A 19,471-nucleotide genomic window follows, 5' to 3' on the forward strand; every position below is an offset into this window, starting at 1 on the left:
AGGAAAACCAATAAAAGTAGAAGACAGGGATGGTGAAGCTAGGATGAAAGCTGTACAGGCTGGAGAGCACTGGGCAGGATAGGAAAGTGCAGGCCTTTATGAAAAAAGAAAGAGAGGAGAGGTCAGAGAGGCTGGGTCAAATGGGGTTATGGTGAGAGCCCTTCTCTTTCAACTATAACCACCCTCCCCCCCCCAAATCCAAATAAAACACAAAGCTATACTATGTGGTCCAAAAATAATGTAAATTAAAATGTGACATAATTTTAAGCTCTTTAGGATATATGAGAAAAGAAAATATATTTGACCCTGGTAGTAGGAATTTCCCTATGAGTGGTCCAGGGCTACTTGACCCTGGAGTGAATATTTTTGTGGTCATAATGATTTAAATACTATTTAATGGTGTTCATCTTTTAGGATCAATCTAGTAAAAAGGCACAGAAGGCTTAACTGTGATTAGAGAATAGAAAGATAATGTTACCTTCTTGGCAAAGTAAGAATACAGCTACCAAAGCGAAGTGTTTGAGGAAAAAACAATAGAAAAAGGGGGAAAGCATCAGGGTTTTCCTTTTACCTTATGGAAAGTCTAGGCACTGGTTAGTTTACCAACAACAAAAAAACTGTTTTTTGGGTTGTATGAGATATAGGGAAATGGTACTTTAAACAAGCCAGGGCATAACTTCTCTCCTATAAAATCTTGGGAAGAAAGGCAGGTCAGGGATAGTATAGAACTCTGATGTCATCAACATCCCAGAATCCTTGTTGATTTCTCTGTCATTCTTATAATATGCCTTCCATCTACCCTCAAGATTGTCTCATGATCACATGATGGCTGCTGCAGCTCTAGCCATCATTTGTGTGTTCCAAGTAAGAAGAAAGAAGAAGAGAGAAGGGCAAAAGAGGTCTACCTGCTGAGTCAGCCCCCTTATAAGAACTTTCCAGACGCACGATCCAACAACTTCTTATATCTTACTGTCCAGAACCCAGTGACATGGCTGCTCATATCCAAAGAATAAAACTGACTAAATCCTAAACTGAAAAGTATAGTTTTTTGGATGGCACACTGCTGCACTCAACAAAACTGGGCTTGCTTGTAAAGAAGAAGGAAGGAAAGGAAGGAATGGATATTGGGTAAGTAAGTTACCATCTATGACTCAAGAGATAGAAGTATATTTTTTAAATTAAAAAGGTAACCAACAAAAGAAAAAAAATAACAGAGCCATCCAAAGCTAGAGGAAAGAGGAAGGGTGCAGACTATAAGTTAAGTCAACCTTTCATAATGGGACTCAATGGCTATCTTTTCTGGATACAATTTAGAGTTGTGCATTTAACCCACAAAATAATTTAAAAGGACCAAAGAGGCTATCTTTTGGGAGGTAGGGATGGAGCTATAACTTTGTATTAAAAGCCCTTTTGAATTAGGTGAATTTTTAAAAAGCCATGTGCACATATTATTTTGATGACAAAAGTAACAGTGTCTAGTCTAATCTCTTGGAAAACAAAGCTCCACTATATTTCCTTTCCCCTTGGCAACCTGGATCAGTGGTGGGCACTTTGGTCTGTTTTTAAGCTCCCCTCGCTGACTTAGAAAGTGACAAAAGTCAGCCTTATTCAGGGCTCTCTTTATCTCACTTCTTTCGATGGATTTGTTATTTTTTAAACTCTAGCCATTAACATCCAAGATCCTTTACGAGATGAGGGAGGAGACTGGCAGACACATTACTTCTGTGTCTGGTGGGGAAGGTCCACCTATGTGGCACCCTCTGTCGGCACTGAGGCAGCCAACATCTCCCCATGCTCATTTTCCTGTGTGCTCACAGACTGCTGTGCAGGGAAGTGTGTGCTCTACTGCCTGGTCTACGCTCTCAAATCGCTGTCCTAATACCTCTATAATATATTAACAGGCAGTGGCCAAAGGGAGTTCTGCTGAAATAGGCAGTAGTTTGGGCCATTTTGGACAAAATCCTAGAATGCACACAATATTGCTGAGCGATGCAGTTTAATTTATGAGCATGCAGGTCTGCTGTGAAATTGGGAAATGGAAGTATAAGACATTAGCATTCACATGGCAAGGGCAGGGCCAAGTCCAAAACTGTAATATGCCTTTCACAGGGAGGACTGGAGAGTCTGAAAGAGCAGCCATGCTCTGTCAGTTAAATGTGTGCTCGCAAACCTCATCCCTGTATTTTAATGCCACCAACCACCTGCGCTTCTCCAGGCCTTATGCCCTTAATATTGCCCAACACTCTGCATAGTTTTTAACAACAACTTGTCCGCACCTCTTCTGGACAGATTGAAAAGATGAATTTATTGGTCTGGATATGCTTTGATCTGTAGTAGGGACAGTAGGGCAGACGGCTTCTCAACTTCTTTCTAGCTAAGGCATGCAAACTATTATACAGTGAAATATTTCCAAATTACAAAGGGAAGACAGGCACGTTTGTAACTTAACTCACAGCAGTTGTACATGCGGCTCAAGCCATGTATTCTCCAGTTAAAGGCGAGTCAGAGTCAGAGATTTTGTCTGACCCTGACTTTCTAGCCCATTTTTCAATGCACAGAATAAAATAACATCTATTTCCGCCTTCTCATGAATGAAAACACACCCTTCTAAAGAGTCCACAGGAAACATCAAGCATGCTCCAGCAGTTAAAGTATGTTGGAAAACACACTGGAAATTGTAACAGGCTGAATAATGTCCTCCAAAGAAATCAGCTCCTAATCCCTGGAACCTGCAGATGTTACCTTATTTGGGAAAGGGGTCTTTGCAGATGTGATTAAGGATCTTGAGATGGGGAGATTACCCTGGATTGTCTAGAGGGCCCTGAGCGCAATCACATGGATCCTTTGAGGGAGAGAAAGGGAGATTTGAACACAGACAAGGCCCTGCGAAGACGGAGCAGAGAGAAATCTGGAGACGCCGGCCTTGAAGACTAGACTGATGCAGCCACAGGCCAAGGAAAGCCAGCAGCCACCCGAAGCTGAAAGAGGCAAAGAACCGTTCCCCCCTGCAATAGATTCTCTCAAAAGGGAATATGGCCCTGTTGACACGTGGATTTGGGGCTGTGAAACGGATTTCTGATTTTGGCCTCCAGACCTGTGAGAGAATACATTTCTGCTGTTTTAAACCACCAAGTTTGTGGTAATTTGTTACAGCAGCCCTAGAAAATTAACACACTCACACAGAAGGGCCAGAGGCGAGGGTTTCAGTGTTTACAAAAAAACATCCCAACATTCTATGGTTCTTTTAATGGTATTTAGCAGAATTCAACCTCCTGCCTCCAGCTAGTGGGGCTGGAGAGTGTTGGAACTCAGGGCAGTCAGGTCCACGAAGCACAGACTAAGAAAAGCAGTCGCCTTGCTCCTGGGTCCCTGGGGACAGCTCTAGGCACTATCCCTTCCTGAATCAGGGTGCTAAATGCATGAAGAAAACATGTTCAGTCCTTAGAGCAAAAATGTGAATAGGTAAGTGTGAAGGGGGTACTGAGGATTTAAGAGATTTCCGATAAATTAACCTTATAGCTCAGACAGGGCTGCATGGGTATGTGTACATGTCAGGGGAGTACATCTTTAAACAAATGCGATGTAATTATTAATAAACATGGCCAGATGCCTGCAAGCATATGCTACAAGGCTGTTCTCTGAGGGTTTCTGTAACAGTGAAAAATTAGAGACCCAAATGTCTACCAACAGGGGAATGGTTAAGTCTCATATGATATGATGCCGCTATTAAAGAGTAACATAATTCTACATATGCTGACATTAGAGGTTATGAATGAGTAAATGTTGGGTTAAAAAAAAAGGCAAGTTGCAGATAGTATCACAGTGTTATCTCATTTCAGTTCAACAAAGCTATCTACGCTAGCGTAATACACAGAAATACTATAGAATAGAAACACTTCTGAGTGTGTGTGTATCCACCTGATAGGTACACCGCAAACAGCGAGTTATTACCTCGGAGGAAAGGGGAGGTTGTTGAGGGGACAGCAAGTGGAATGGTCAGACGGGGACATCTAACTTCATACAAATGAGCCTCCTCCCTAAGTGTGTACTTCTTCTGTGGTCCTAAGAAAGAAACGATGGACATGTAACAGCAATGCCCTACGAGAACCTCGTCTGGAACAGTGTCAGGTAAACAGTGGGGGCCCTCAGGAACTGCGTGTCGGAGGAGCACTGTGCAGCAGGTGGTCTTTAGAGATTGGCTGGGGCTTCTGGAAGCTGTCTGGAAGCCGGCTCATGGTGCAGGGCTGGAGGCAACAACCTTGGCTCTTATACCAGGCTCCCCAGTAGTGCCACCATGTTTTTATTTAAAGAAAGAAAGAAAGGCACAGGCAGGAGACCAAAGTCCCAGGCAAGTGTGTCTTCTGTCTCTTCCACAGGAGTGGGGCCAAGCCACTGTTCACCAACTCAGTGGTTTACACCAAAGCCAAGGGAAATCTGTCTTTTGAACACATTCTCAGAGAAATTCTGCAAGAGGCTGTTTCTAAAGGTTTGCACGCCCCCTGGAAGGGTAGTTTTCTCACCCAGTGAGCATGCAGTCCCTGTGCCTGCTACTGAGCACAGCCCTCCTTGCGATGGTGAGCCATGCAGCAAGACAGGAGGCCCTATGCCTTGGAAAGGACCCTTGTTAGCCTCCCTCCCCAGAAGACACCCCAAAGTACACCCCAGTCACCTTTCATGACATACGAAGGCAGAGCTCTTAGATCAAGGGTCTCCCAGTTACTTTGTCTGTTAGAAATGCTGTTGTGGATTAATGTACAGTCAGGCTGACCAATTATGCACCAAAAAGGTGTTAATACAGCCAAGCGAAATATCCACTGACCTCACACTGTTCAAGTCAGGAGTACTGTAGAGATGAATGGGACTGTCTCAGGACCCCAAAGCAAAGATGAACATTCCATACAAGAAATGACAAGCACAATTCTCTTTTGGATAAAAGCAGGGGTGTGGGTCACTCTATCTCAAACACATGCTACAGGAGCGCAATGCTTTGAAGGTGACAAGTCTCTGCAAACACTTGTTAAGTGATGGCTCTTAGTGAAATTACTGCTTTTGGTGGAAAGAAAGGAACCAATCCTTTCTCCTCCACACACCATTAAGTGTTTATTTTTCAAGGTAGGTTTCTCCAAGATTTGCCACGATATCTTTGAACATCATGACATTTTATGATACCTTATTACAAATTTCAAGAAAGACTTTCATCTCCCATATTTTAAAGAAATCGTCACAAAAACAAAGATTGGAAGCTGGATTTTTCCTTAAGCAGAGCGAATGCTATATCCAGATAGCCTATGCTTAATTGAAATATTGAACCCTGTTGGTTTTGTGATTCCAATTGCAGAATGTTGACATCTGGTCAGCCCCTTCCCCCCCACCCCCCACCTATTTGTATAACTGAGGAAACTGAGGACTGGAGAGGTGAAGTTGCTTAATTCAGTGTCACATAGGAAGGTAATAACAGAGCTAGAATCAGAGCTTTGGGTGAGATTTCTATCACCATGTAACACTGCCTTATAAATCAAGTTGTTTGGTTATGGCGATTTTTAAGTTTTTATCAAAGGAATGGATCATGACACAATCCCCCTTGCTAGGCCTAATGAGATGGGCACTGTGGGACATGTGCAGGGTAAGCAGAAGATAATAAATTCAGAGAAATCAGGCTAGAAAGGACCTGGAGCGATTCTCTTACTCCCATTTCTCTTCCTTGAGGCAGAAGTCGCTGACATCATTCCCAGGGAGAAGTATCTTATTTCTAAAAGCCTTCAGGGAAGATTTCATAAGTTCAGCTTACAAAAAGGAATATCTGATTTCCTCTCAATAGCAGGATCCAAGAAGTAATCACAGAAAACTACTGCACAGTCTTTTACATAAAAAAAAATAAAACATAAAATGCTGGCGGCGCCCGGCTGGCTCAGTCAGTTGAGCATCCGACTCTTGATTTCGGCTCAGGTCATGATCCCAGGGTTGTGAGATGGAGCCCTATGTCAAGCTCTGTGCTGAGTGTGGAGGCTGCTTGGGATTCTCTCTCTCTATCCCTCTGCCCCTCTCCCCCCACTTGCGGGCACTCCCTCTCTAAAAAAGTAAAAATAAAAACATAAAACGCTCCTCACCCTAATACCTCAGAAGTGATTTTTAAAATCACCTTCCAGTTTAGTCCTACTTGAACATTTCTATTGTGAAAGGAAAACATTTTGGAAAATAAGAGCATGAGGATGTCATGAAACCTTGACTGTGATTTTTGTAGGAATTTCTAAGAATGTGGGAGACTCACTCGGGCCTGGCTGTATGAAGAACTTTGACAGAAAATGATAATATATAGAGGCCTGTAGAGCATACGATATTTGCCACATGAAAGCTTCTGAGTTCCAGACCATATAATGGCTCCTACTGTATGACTGTTACCTCTAAGTTTTGTAACAAGTCCCATTTTTTTGCAAAAGAGTTTTTATACCAAGTCTTAGATCAAGAAAGTACGTTTCTAAGTAATGTGAGGGGGGAAAAATAAAAACAAAATAGATTAAAGACTCCACCAATGATTCCACATATTTTCCTGCCAAATGATCCGAAAGCCAGAGGTTATCCTGAAATGAAGAAGTCTGCCTAACATCCGTGACATTAAGAGAGGGAAAGCTATTAACATGTGGCACTTTATCTGAAGACGATACTGCTGACCTACTGCCAACAGCTTTGAACTGCTTTTTTGCTCAGTGATTATAGGATTCTGGGCTCCTGAGAATCAAGCAGGGGGCGCACCTCAAAGGCAGCTGCTGGAGGTGAGGTGGCCCAAGGGTGTGGCATGGTGCAGGCTGTCTATGCAGGGAGCTGGCAGGCCTGAGGGCAGCGAACACTAAAATCCTGGGCTCAGGGTCTCAGGCTTTGGGCAAGGATGCAAAATGGCTATCCGTAATTTTGCTCCCCACCAAACCATCCCCCGGATGACCTGTCAAAGCTTCTCCCAGCCATGCCTCCATGCTCCTGTTCCAGGCATTTCTCCTCTGCTGTTCCCAACCAAGTGTTTCTCTGAATTCCCTCAGCCCTATCCCTCCCCGGGTGTTCAGGAATAACACATCCACTGACTGATGGCCGGGGGGCCCACATCCTCCATTCCTCACAGAAGAGTGTATCTGGAGCCCACTCTTGGCTCTAAGTCCAGCCCTCACCTTCCAGCACCAGGCCAGAGAGGGAAAGGTCTAGACAGTCCTCACTTAGAGCTCTGAAATCCCAGGCTGGAGGTTAATGCTAGGAGGAACCATGCCTGGGGAAGACTGGCACCACGGGCTCTACCCAGCCAGCCAGTGCCCAGCCTGGGCGTGGGGCCAGCGGAGACCCAGCAGCATCTCAGCCCAGAGGCAGCCCACAGTAGCCAGAAGAACCACTTGTGTCAACAGCCATAACCCCCACAGAACGCAGGGGGACCCAGAAGTGAGGCCAAATGGCTCTGAGTGCAGGAGCCAAGGAAAGCACTTGAGCAGGACAATGATCATTACTAACCATTTACGGGAGCACAGTTGTGAATTGTTTTACACATATTATTTCAATTAGCTGCTGCTATTCCCCCTTTGCAGATGAGGAGACTGGGGCTGGAAAAATCTGGGGTTGGAAATTCATTCAAGGTTACATAGCAAAGAGGAGCAAGCTGGAATTTGACTCCCCACCACAAGCTCTCAAGCTATCTCACCTGGGTGTGCACAAGGTGACCACAGCACTTTTCATTTCTGCAAGGGACTGTGAGCACAAGCTTGGGGTGGTGGCAGAGCTCGGATTCCCAGGTCCCCAACTGCACAATGTTAATTAAAATGGGACTGCAAATTCTGAAAACCAAATTAAATTCACCCTAATTCTGAAAGTGGAAGCAAACCAATGCCCAACAGCCACTTTTCCTAGCACAAGGAATCGAGATCCAATAAATCTCTAACCTTTCCCACCCTTGAGAGAGGCAGAAGGAATCACTGTGGAACGAAATGCAGCTTTGCTTCTCCAAGAGCAAACAGCCTTGGCTGGAACTCTTGAAGTGCACAAACAAACGCAATTAAAGAAAAAACCCAAGCTTGATTCCCAAGCCAGACAGAGATCCAGCAAAAAAAGAGAACTACAGGCCAATATCCTTGATGAATATGGATGCAAANCCAAGCTTGATGCGCCTAACCAAGGGCATGCTCATTCACTCAAGAGAGGATTAAAAAGAATTCAAAGTAAAAAATGAGCTTTGAGATAAGCAGTTTTCCCCTATTTTACAAAAACAATAGAGGTGTTAAAGGAACAGATGTTTCAAGGTGGGAAGAAATGCCAGATGTGCTGGTTTAAGGAATCACTGCTTCATAAATATCACCTTATTGGTGTTACTCTATGTCGGTTTCATCTTACAAAAATACTTATGCTTGGATTAAAAGTTTCCTATGAGATGATCCTGTAAATGAGACTTAGGGATAGGTTTTAAAAAATGTCGAGGCAAAAAAATCTCACACCTTCCAATGAGTCATGGAATAACGCAAAAAGTAAGTGATACTGTTAAAAACCTCAATATTAAAAAAAAAAACCATTTAAGTAAAAAATAATAGAAAAACATAAAATGCTCAGAAACTATAAAATGCTCATTGGAGTTGAAGCCATTATTTTCTGAGCAATCAAACAGATCATTTACCAGTGGTTCATTGGCTACCATTTTCCTGAATCAGAATCCTGTGTGCAATAAGGAAAGGTTGCAATTGAGAGCCCAAAACCCTTTCTCCTTCTGTGTCCACACTCATGAGTGATCTTTTCAGCCTGCCCTCTCCCTCCACTCCTTTCTTCGCCTCCACTCACTGAGGGGAGTTTCTGGCCTCTGTCTGGGGCCTGGCACACTGGTACTGCCGTTTACTACCTCCTTTTGGTTTTTCCACAAGAGTGGCTCCTCACCCCTATCATCAGCCATGTCGATGGCACCATGGGGTGGAAACCACATGGCCTGGCTATCATCCCAGCGCCCAAGCACCTCCCTGGTTGGCTTTTCCTCCTCGATGCCTGAGACCAACATGCTTGTTTTTAGCATGAACACAGAAGGTGCTTAATAAAGGCCTCCTGAATAAATGATGCAGGCATCTGGCCAGGGGCCACTTGCTTCCTTCCCTTCCTTGGAGCTCTTCTCTCCACCTGGAATGCCCCCATCCCCTCAGTTTATCCATATCACCTTCCCCAATTTTCCATAAATGAATAACACCATCATCCAGTCAGTTGTGTGGCAGTGATTCTGGCCCTCTTTAAAGAATGGGAGCCTTGAGGCGCCTGGGTGGCTAAGTTGGTTAAGTGTCTGACTTTCGCTTAGGTCATGATCTCACGGTTCGTGGGTTCGAACCCCGCCTCGGGCTCTGTGCTGACTGCCAGCTCACAGCCTGGAGCCTGTTTCAGAGTCTGTGTCTCCCTCTCTCTCCGACCCTCCCCTGCTCACGCTGTCTCTCTCTCTCTCTCCTAGAAATAAATAAAAATTAAAAAAAAAAAAAAAAGAATGGGAGCCTTAAAATTCATGTATCACTGAATCCTATACACTCCACTTGCTCTTTCTCTGGCCTCCCTTTTCTCCATCCCCTCTGTAATGCCCAACTCTAGCCTTCCTCTCATCTAAGGGGCCACCTCCTCACAGCGGTGCCCTGACCCCCACTCCCTGGTCCAACCTCTCCTGAATGCACACCTAAGCTGGTCCCTCCTCTGCTCACCTCTGTCCTCAGGCTAGAGCCCAAGCTGTTGACAAGACAGAGATGTGGCCCTAGAAGCCTCAGCTCCTAGCAGTCAGTCCCTAGCCCCATCCCAATAGTCACCTGGCACCCAGCTGCCACAGAAGGCCTTTTACCCAACCCTGGCTGGCTGGTGGAGCAGAAAGCAGTAGTCAAAGCAGGGAGTCCATCAAAAAAATGTCTAAGCAAGCTTTAGCTTTAAATTACACCTATGCAAGTAAATGATGTGATGCAGGGCTGAGGCTTTGTTTGGGGGCAGGGACTGGAGTGTTCATAAACCCCATTCCTCAGTGACAATTTCCAATTCTAGGTTCTTTTAGATGGAGAGGGCACCTGAAGATGCACAGGAAGAACACGGGATGGAATCAGCCTTGACTTTTGGATTCCCCTGCTCCTGCCACCACCAATCCTACAGTCTAGTTTTTCCCCAACACCCCAAGGGGTGGGGGTGGGGCTGGGGAAGGAGCCATTCTCACCTTTTCAAGTCTCTTCAAAGTATTCAATTTATTCCTAAAAAACACACACACACACACACACACACACAAACAAAAAACAAAAAACACTATTCTTTCCTTTCATATGCGTAATATATCAATTTTTTGGGTAATACATCAATTTATGTAATATTCAATGTTTAATAAAGTTATGTATACTTATTAAGTACAACGGGCACAAACACATTTGGGAAGAAACACAGCTGACCGGTCAGCGCAGCATGCGCACCAGGTCTGCATGGTCAGGTATGGATGTGGGCAGGTGAGCACATGACCGCACATGCCTGTCGTCCCCACTGAATTGCCAACTCCAGGCCCGGAGAGCCTGGCTCAGTTTGATATGTCTGTGACTGCTGTGTCTAGCACAGGAGCAGAGTGTAATTCGGCCTTGGGAAACACTGAATGGAGAAATGAGCCTCCTCACCAACCAACCTTTTCCCAGCTCCAGAAACTCCTCTAGCAAATCCAGGCTGCCAGATACCTCCCCTCTTGGAGGTACTTGGACTCACTACCTGCCCATCACACAGTCACCAACATGTCCTAACTCAGACCCAGAAGAGCAGGGGCACTCTCCGGTCCGGCCTCACGGTTCTCAGGTCAGGGAGATGGAGACAAGCTGAGAGATCTGGTCAAGGGCATGTGTGACCAGCACCTTTCCAACCTCCCAGTTCAGACTCCTTTCTTCTTTTGTCCCTGAGTCCCTGGAGCTGGCAGAGTACATGGCACACACAGAGTCCCGTGATGGTACAGCCAGAGGCCAAGATGGCTTGTGAACATCTCCACTCTTCACGAGTGTCTTATTGGTGAGACCCTTAGAGAATCACACCTACTCCCTTCTCCCCCATGGCTTGGGGCGTGAGAGGTACCTGATTAGCTTAAAAGCAAGCCTTCAGCAAGTTAACTGCAAGTAAAAATAAAGTCAATTTCAAATCAGTGGGCTAATTTAACTGTAAACCTTTCACTCCTACTGACCCACGAGTCTGGAACAGACTTGGAATAAGTGTGGTGATGAGAACCCCAGCGGCTGGCACACGTACCCACTCACTAGGCGGAGAGAGCTGGACTCCAGGTTACAGACTGAGGGCATAAATGGAAATAAACTTGCCTTCTGGGCTCACAGACATTTCATTACAAAGACTGACTTCCTTTTCATGCTGAAAGCATTTGTGTGGCCTTCAATACTTCCAATTTCATTACAGGAATAAGATGCAAAGCAGTGAACACACTGCTGTCCTGACTGGTACAGAGGCTCACGGATGTAAGACAGAAGCAAAACCACAATGTCTCTCAGGCCAGTTTTGCTTCTGACTTTGAAAATTGGGCAGGCTCATGATCTACCGCTCAGTTCATCACAAAAATGAACATGAACAGAGAGGATCCAAATATTCCAGTTGGCTGGGGAATGTATTATGGGATTTATTTTATCAAAGACTATGTGATAACCATGCTTTTTATTTTTATTTATTTAAAAAATTTTTTTTAACATTTATTCAGTTTTGAGAGAGAGAGAGAGACAGAGTATGAGCTGGGGAGGGGCAGAGAGAGAGGGTGACACAGAATCTGAAGCAGGCTCCAGGCTCTGAGCTGTCAGCACAGAGCCCAACATGGAGCTGGAACCCACAAACCACAAAATCATGGCCTGAGCTGAAGTCGGACGCTTAACCAACTGAACCACCCAGGCGCCCCAACTGTGCTTTTTAAAGACAAACTTTGAAACTGTTCCAAAGTCCACTGTCATTAATAATCCCTTCATCCAGGAAACATCAGTTAGCACCTACTATGAGTCAGATAATATGTCAGTAACCAGGGAAAGAGCAGGATAAGCTATTTTCTACCTAGAGGGTTCACCTGCCTTTTGGGGGGGCGGGGGCAGATAGGCTACCAGTGTTCACAATCCATGTGGTAAGAACTGGCATAGATAAAAACAGAGGGAGCCTGTGTGCAAGAGGAGCCCTCCAGCCCAGCCAGGCTGAGAGAAGCAGGCAATAGGAATATGAAAAGGTTTCAGGAGGAAGTAACAGGTGTTTGGGGTTTTAAAGGATGAATAGGAGTTAGGCAGGTAAATGAGTTGGGGGAGATGGAGGCAGGTAAATGAGTTGGGGGAGATGGAACAGCATCTGCAAAGCCTGAGAATATGGGAGGCCATGGTGCATGGTGGGGTTGCAAGAGGGTCAAGAGAGTAGCCAAGCTTGAGGGGTATGACAAGGTTCTCCACCATAAGGTTGCCAAGGGCCTTGTATTCTATGTTGACTAGATCAAACTTGATCCTGATGGTGGTGGCTGTTGAGCCCCTACATGATTTTACAAAGTGGAGTGATGAATCCGCAAGTGATTACCTGAGGGTCCCCTCAACAGCACTCAGGGACATCTTCCTTTCTGTGCCGCTCTTGAGGCCACAAGAACTTAAAAGCCTCATTAGCAGGCAGGTCTCCAATGAACAGCTAAGCCTCCTTCCCTTCCATAATGCCCTCTTTGAAGCCCACAGCTACTTTCAACTGCATTCTAATTTCGAAGAAGTGATAAACATATGCTCATGTTTCCATTTACAAGTTTTTGATTATCAGCCTGCCATTGTAGCTGCAAATTACCCATTTTCTATTATAATTATTTTTACTTCTCTAGATGAGGAAGGAAAAGAAGCACTTTTCAATTACTCAAGTGCCTGAGCCACAGAGGGAGGGAAGAGTTAAGCCCACTGCTGCATCTTTTGCCAATGGCAGTACAATAGCAAGGGTCTGAAAAATGAAATGCAAGCCTGTGGGCTGTGTTAGACCAAGCCTTCCAGATCCGTACGTTTGCTCACCACGATCAGTTTACCTAAAGCTGGCGCAAACCAGGGAAGAGCTCAGCAGGGGCAGAACTGCTGCCGCAAGGGCTCTTGGGCACGACTCCTTGAGGACAGGGTGCTTTAGGGGACAGACATGTCTCCTGCACTCTTGGGTGCTAACGCTTGCTTTTTCTGCTTCAAGGAGGAAGTTTTTGAAGATGGGGTTGTCCCTAGTCAGATGCACCCAAGTAACTACGGTCATACTTTGGTTGGAATTCCACAAGGATCCAGACACACTAACTGGCTTCACAGACCCCTCTCCTGAACCAGATACAGCACAGAGCCATGTCTGGCTGTCTTTCTGTCCTGGCCAGGGCTGGCTGGGATCGGGGTAAGAAAGAGCCCTGGGAATGTATGGGAGGCAATGAATTCAGGTCACTAACTGACGTGAAGAGGATACTAGCATGCAGACTTGCACGCCTACTAGCAGCTTAATGTCCCATTTAATTGGCATGTAACCTTAATTGACAGAGTAGCATGTAAATGAGAATGCAACTGTGGCTTTGTAGCTTTGAAGGCGCTGTTGGTGACTTAAAAACACAGCTTGTATGAGCTAAAGAGTTTTAATATTGGGATGATTTGCTCATCAAGAAACCATGCCAGGGGCACCTGGGTGGCTCAGTCAGTGAAGCATCCGACTTTGGCTCAGGTCACAATCTCACGGTTCGTGGGTTCGAGCCCCACGTCAGGCTCTGTGCTGACAGCTCAGAGCCTGGCGCCTGCTTTGGATTCTGTGTCTCCCTCTCTCTTCTGCTCCTCCCCAGCTCATGCTCTGTCTCTGTCTCTCAAACTTTAAAGAAGAAAGGAAGGAAAGGAGGGAGGGGGGGAGGAGGAAGAGAGGGAGGGAGGAGGAAGAGAAGGAGGGAGAGAGGAGAGAAGGAAGAAAAAAAACTGTGCCAATCAACCAAATTCCTAACATCTTCCATGTGTATCTGTGCTTAGTCCTGAGGATGAGCTTACGGAGGACACAGTCCTTGTTCTCACACTCACTCTTGGGTCNAAAAACAAGCAGTTACTTAAATGTTCAAAATGTCATTTGTGGTCAAACCAAAAACTTATTGCAGCTGTGGAAGTTCTAAATATTGCTCTCTGTTCACATTTTAAACCCTCGTAGATGACAATAATAAATCACTATCACAGTAAATCAATAATAATATTAACAGTGAAAATAGCTAAAAGTTACTGTATCAGGTACTTTTTATGCACTAGGCACCTTTTAGGTCTTCTAACTTCTATTTTGGCAGCACATATACTGTGCCTGTTACTACAAAATTTTTTGTGTTATCTTTAATCTTTGCAAACACTGTGCAGAGAAGTATTATCCTTTTGTTTCTGATGGGGACACTGTAGCCTGGGGCTCTGAAGCTCAGAGCTTGGCCAAAGATGCAGTACTAGGGGTGGGGGGGAGCCTGGACAAGCTCCTGTCTGATCACAAAGGCCAGGTCATCTCAGTTCCCAGTACCTTTAAGGCGCAGAAACCCAGAGGGGCTCAGATCACTCTTCCATGCTAGCCCCAGAGTCTTTGGTATTCAAGATGAGCTCGTTCAAGTTTGCAGGAAACAAAAGATATAATCAGCATATAAACCACCCTTTAGATATCAATCATAAATTCTTCCCTCAAGAGGAAATTTGCTCTCTCTTCTCTGTGTATCTCAAGATCCTTGCATGAGTAAGGACAGGTAAGAGCAGATTAATGTGCAGGTACCTGTCCCTCACTGGCAAAGGCAAGGGGGGTTCCACTCAAAGTTGAGCAGGGGCGTATCAACTTTGGTGCACAACTATGGTACACATACCATCATACGGGTTGTATGTGCACGCAGTGGGGAGCGTGCCGTGGCTGTTGCAGGTGTGTGTTGCATGGGTGTCCCACGGGAGCACGCGCTATAGACAGTGTTGTGGGGGGTTGTGGTGGGGAGGCTGCCATGGGGATAGGTTTGCAGTGTGTCTCAGAAGGAGGTGTGCTGTGGATGTGGTGGTGGGGGGAGTCAAGTGTAGGTGATAGAGGGTCTGTGCTCCAGGGTGTGTGGTGAAAATCACATTGTGGGGATGTTCCCAGGGGCTTATGCTGTGGGGGTGTATTATGGGATGGGCCACAAGGGTATACCGTGGGGGTTTGCTCGGAGGGTGTGGCCTGGGGGTGGTGGTAGAGTTGTGCTGTGGGATGTACAGTGACGAGTGGGGAGGACCCAGCAGGTCCCTGGTCAGCTATGGGGCACCCTAGAGAGTCTGCTATCAGGCCTGAGAAGGCTGTCCTTGCCATTGCACCCGCCTGATCCCCATGATGGCCAGCTCATGCCCCCAACACCCCACTTCCCCCACCAGGCCACATCTGGGCTCAGGATATCCAGTGAGATAGTGGGGCAACGTGTTCTGGAGTTCACTGGTTGGAGAAGCCACTCTTCCTCACTCACTCATACCACCCTGTCTGTGGCAGGGTCCAGGTACTGTCTGCAGATCACATCTAACAGCCTCTGCACAGCCCCTGCCAGGGCTCACTGCCGAGACAATGCTCCTAGGGTCCCTGCAGGCCACAGCATGGGTGAGGGAAGGAAGGGCCCTCGGCTTTCTCCTCCCAGGCCCAGCACAGGGGAGCCACAGTCCTCTCTCAGCGCAGCCGCCTCTCTGAAGGACCCCATCCCTCCTTCCTGGCTCACCCCTCTGATCCTCCAGCCCATCTGTCTTTGGCAGGAGCCTCCTTGGCAAGACTCACTCGAGTGGCAAAGGCTGGAGAGTTCCGGCAGGGGGGTGGAACACTTGTTTGCTGTTCTCAACGTGTGTGCCCATTTCCCCTCAATCTTTAATATGAAAGATTTTGAAACATACTGCAAAGTTGAGAGGATTTTCAGGTGAACACAGATACCATCCACCTAGATTCTACCATTAATACTTTATTATGCTTGCTTTGTTATATATCTACCTCTCTATCCATTCATCAATCCACCTTATTTTTTTGATGCCTTTCAAAGTAAGATGCAGACAGCAGAGCACCTCTCCCTCAACACTACGGCATGTGTATCATTAGCTGGAGTTCATTATTTGTTCAGTGTTCTTTTTCCTTTTTGAACATATAATAAAATACACACATCTTGAGGGTGACCATTCAATGCATTTTGACAAATGCAGGCACCATGTCACATCAAGCCTTAGAAAGATCCCATCACCCTAGAAAGCTCTCCTCTCCTGTCCATTCCCACTCAATCTCCTGGTTCCACATCCCCTGAGCAACCATAATTCTGAATTTTTCCACCATAGATCGGTTTTGCTTATTTTAGGACTCTAAGTACAAAGGGCATCATACAATGTCTAGTCTCATCCATGTTGAGCTTTTGCTCAACATAATGTCTAAGAGATTCACACAGGCGGTTGTGTGCAATAGTGGTTTGTTCCTTTTCCCTGCTGAATAGTATTCCATTCTTGACATGGCTGTACCATAGTTTACCTATTCTGCTGTGGATTGATTCTTTTCTTAGAGGCATATCACCTAATGGAAATTACTTGGTTATGAAATCACTTGTGCTTCCATTCTGACTTGTTTCTCTTATAGACAGAAGAGCAGATGTGCTCAGAGGTAGCCAAACCCTGCCTGACCCATGAGAGAGGATGAGGGACAGAAATAATATATTCCATCACCTTTGTGAAAAACGTAGTAAGTACATTTCTAGAATAGAGACTCCCAAAATGTGATGGAATGTAAGATGAGCATAGGCAAGAACTTGATATGTTTTTACAGGTATGTCCTGTACCTGGCCTCTGAGACTAGTTTTCCTACATGAAGGGGGTCGTTTGCTTTTTAAATAAATTTATTTACATAAAAAAACTTCATTTAAAGAAATATTAAATATACAAGGAGCAAAGATATGGAAAAAATCCTAAGACCTGTACACAGGTGATGGAGGTGTGGGAAACCATCCGTACCTAGAGCTCTGTAGTCAGGCCTGGAGGCACATTAAAATCACCTGGGAGTTTTAAAACCACCCATGCCTGGGTTGCACCTTCAGAGTCTCTTATACGTTGGCTAAGGTGTATCCAGGCATCGGTAGGTTTAAAAAGCTCCCCAGAGAATGCTATTGCGTAGCTGGGATGAAAAGAATGGTCTGGAAAGCAGCACTTTTCCAAGTGCAGTCCCTGGGCTGGCAGCATCAATGTCACTCAGACACTTATTAGACATGGAAATTCTTAGGCCCCACTTCAGACCTACTGGATCAGAAACTGGCTCTGGGGCCCAGCAATCTGGGTCTTCACAAGCCCTCCGGGTAGGTGTGAAGAAGCTCAAGTTCAAGAATCATGGCATAAGCCCTAAAAACACCGCTCATCTAGCTCTCAAGACTGACGTCTGTATCCTCATGGGACCAATCCAGCCAAGGTTAGCCAGCTCTGCCTACTGTAGCTCCCAGGAAACCCTTTTCCTCCTTGAGACTGGGAGGTGGGGTGGTGGTGGCTGTAGTGATGGCCAGGTGGTGAGCAGCTGTTGACCAATTACCAAAGTGATGACATCCTGGGTCCACTGTGTCTTAACCTCAATTAATCCACAAGCCAGTTAATCAGCCCCCAGAAAATCCAGTGTTGACGATAATTTTATTTTCATGATTTTTGGTGATCACTGACCTCCTTCCACTCCATTACCCTTGTTAATTGAGAATTGACTATGCAGTTAAAATGAATGTTTCCTCCACTAACAGAGCTGTACCAGATTCATCTTAAAGTCCCTCTCAGCTGAAAAAACGTGATGAGTCTACGGATGTATTGATCTGATACAATTCATTTCACCAAGAATTTATGAAATTACTACGCAGAGGTCACCTGTTATGCATTCATATGTCTAAAGGCTTACAGGAAAGAAATCAAGATTTAGTTGAAGAATAACACTTTATATAGAAAGCCAAACCAGTACTTGGCCAAGACCGGCTTACTGGTTAGCAGTGATGTCTGTATTAAAAGATGCTCAACACATAGAGATAGATTTGGCAAAGTCCTTGGAAATGCAAAGAAGATAAGGTAAGAGCAAGCACTCTGGGGGCTGTTTGTCTTCGCTGGCTGCCTATTTTGATAAGGAAAAATGCAAAGGAAGCAGAGGCTAACAGGAGATCAGGGAACCTGATTATTCCAATGCTAAGTTTGAAAAATGAACCTTCATGTAAAACCCAAAAGATTACAGAATTTTCCAAAGGAAATGTGCCGGGGAATCTGCAGCAACAATGGAATTCCTAATCAGTAGTATGTACCACGAGAAGATGTTTGAAAAAACACCACGGTCCTTTTCTCATAGAGTAACACAGCAAAGGAGTAATGCCACCATGAAGGAAAAGTCAGCCTGCCTGTGCAAGGACAGTCACCCAGTGGAGGGAGCCCTTAGTGACGAGGGATTAAAGAAGACTCAGCTGGCTGTCTTAGTTACTTGACTCAGGACTAGGAACAGCTCAACAAAAGCAACCACACAACTCAGAGGCCAGAACCAGGTTCCATGATATGACTTCCTCTCCAGGCCAGCTCCTCCTCAGGACTGTCCCCACTGGGCCCTGTCACACCCCTCTACCTTGGCTCCCAAGCTCGTCCCTGCCACTGTGGTAATTTATCTGTGGGTCTCTCGAGTGTAGAGCTGTGTCTAATTTAGCTTAAGACTGAGTGCATCCTAAGGGCTCTGTGAATAATTTTTATTAAAAAAACAAAACAAAAACCCAACTTTTTTTTTAAACAAAATTACCATATACAGAGTAGAGGAAATAGCTATTAAACTGCCACATAGAGGTCTTCAAATGGTCATTAACACATTTCCACGTTTATTTCACCTGTTGTCCCCTGGTATTCTATTAAAGTCTTTTATAAAACCCATGACATTTCACCTCTAAATATTTCAAAAATAAAGGACACTTTCTAAGAATAGGGGGATTTCTTATTTATCCATAATTCCACGATCACTCCTGACAAAATTAACAATAATTAACAAAAACTTCTCAATATCACGTAACACCAGTCTGAACATCAGTGTATACCTTCCAAGGAAAGAAATGGTGGATGTAGTTGTGGTAAGGCTGAGAGGGATGTGAGGGCCCCCACAGGGCCCAGGGAGCAAATGTGCATTCCTCTCAACCCACCTGGGGGTTCCACCATTCCCAGAGGAGCAGGAGGGCATGGAAGACATTCCCTGGAGTGGGGCCTCCTTCTAGAGACTTGGAGGACCTTGCTCCCACAGGCCACAGCATCCAAACACTCCCAGGCTCTGTCCAGTAAGCCTGTGGGTGGGTCATCTCTCTTCTCCCACTCTGTGACCAATTTTGCCCAGGATCTGGGGTCAAATGAACTTAGCCTGTACTCCCAGCTCTGTCATTGACAAGCTATTCGACCTTGAGCAAGTGGCCTAACTTCCTGGAGCCTCTGTTGGCTCTTCTGTAATATGGGGAATAAGGCCTGCCTCAGAGGGGTACCATGAAGACTGAGTGAGTCCGTGG

General features: G+C 45.5%; 1 protein-coding gene across 5 annotated transcripts in view; it reads right to left on the reverse strand.

The window, feature by feature from the left end:
* The window catches only part of NMNAT3 (nicotinamide nucleotide adenylyltransferase 3), a 118,587-nt gene that overhangs the window by 84,311 nt on the left and 14,805 nt on the right, over positions 1–19,471 (reverse strand). The window lies entirely within an intron of this gene.

Source organism: Crocuta crocuta, unplaced genomic scaffold (genome assembly GCF_008692635.1).
Source record: "Crocuta crocuta isolate KB4526 unplaced genomic scaffold, BGI_CrCroc_1.0 scaffold337, whole genome shotgun sequence".
Classification (NCBI taxonomy): domain Eukaryota; kingdom Metazoa; phylum Chordata; class Mammalia; order Carnivora; family Hyaenidae; genus Crocuta; species Crocuta crocuta.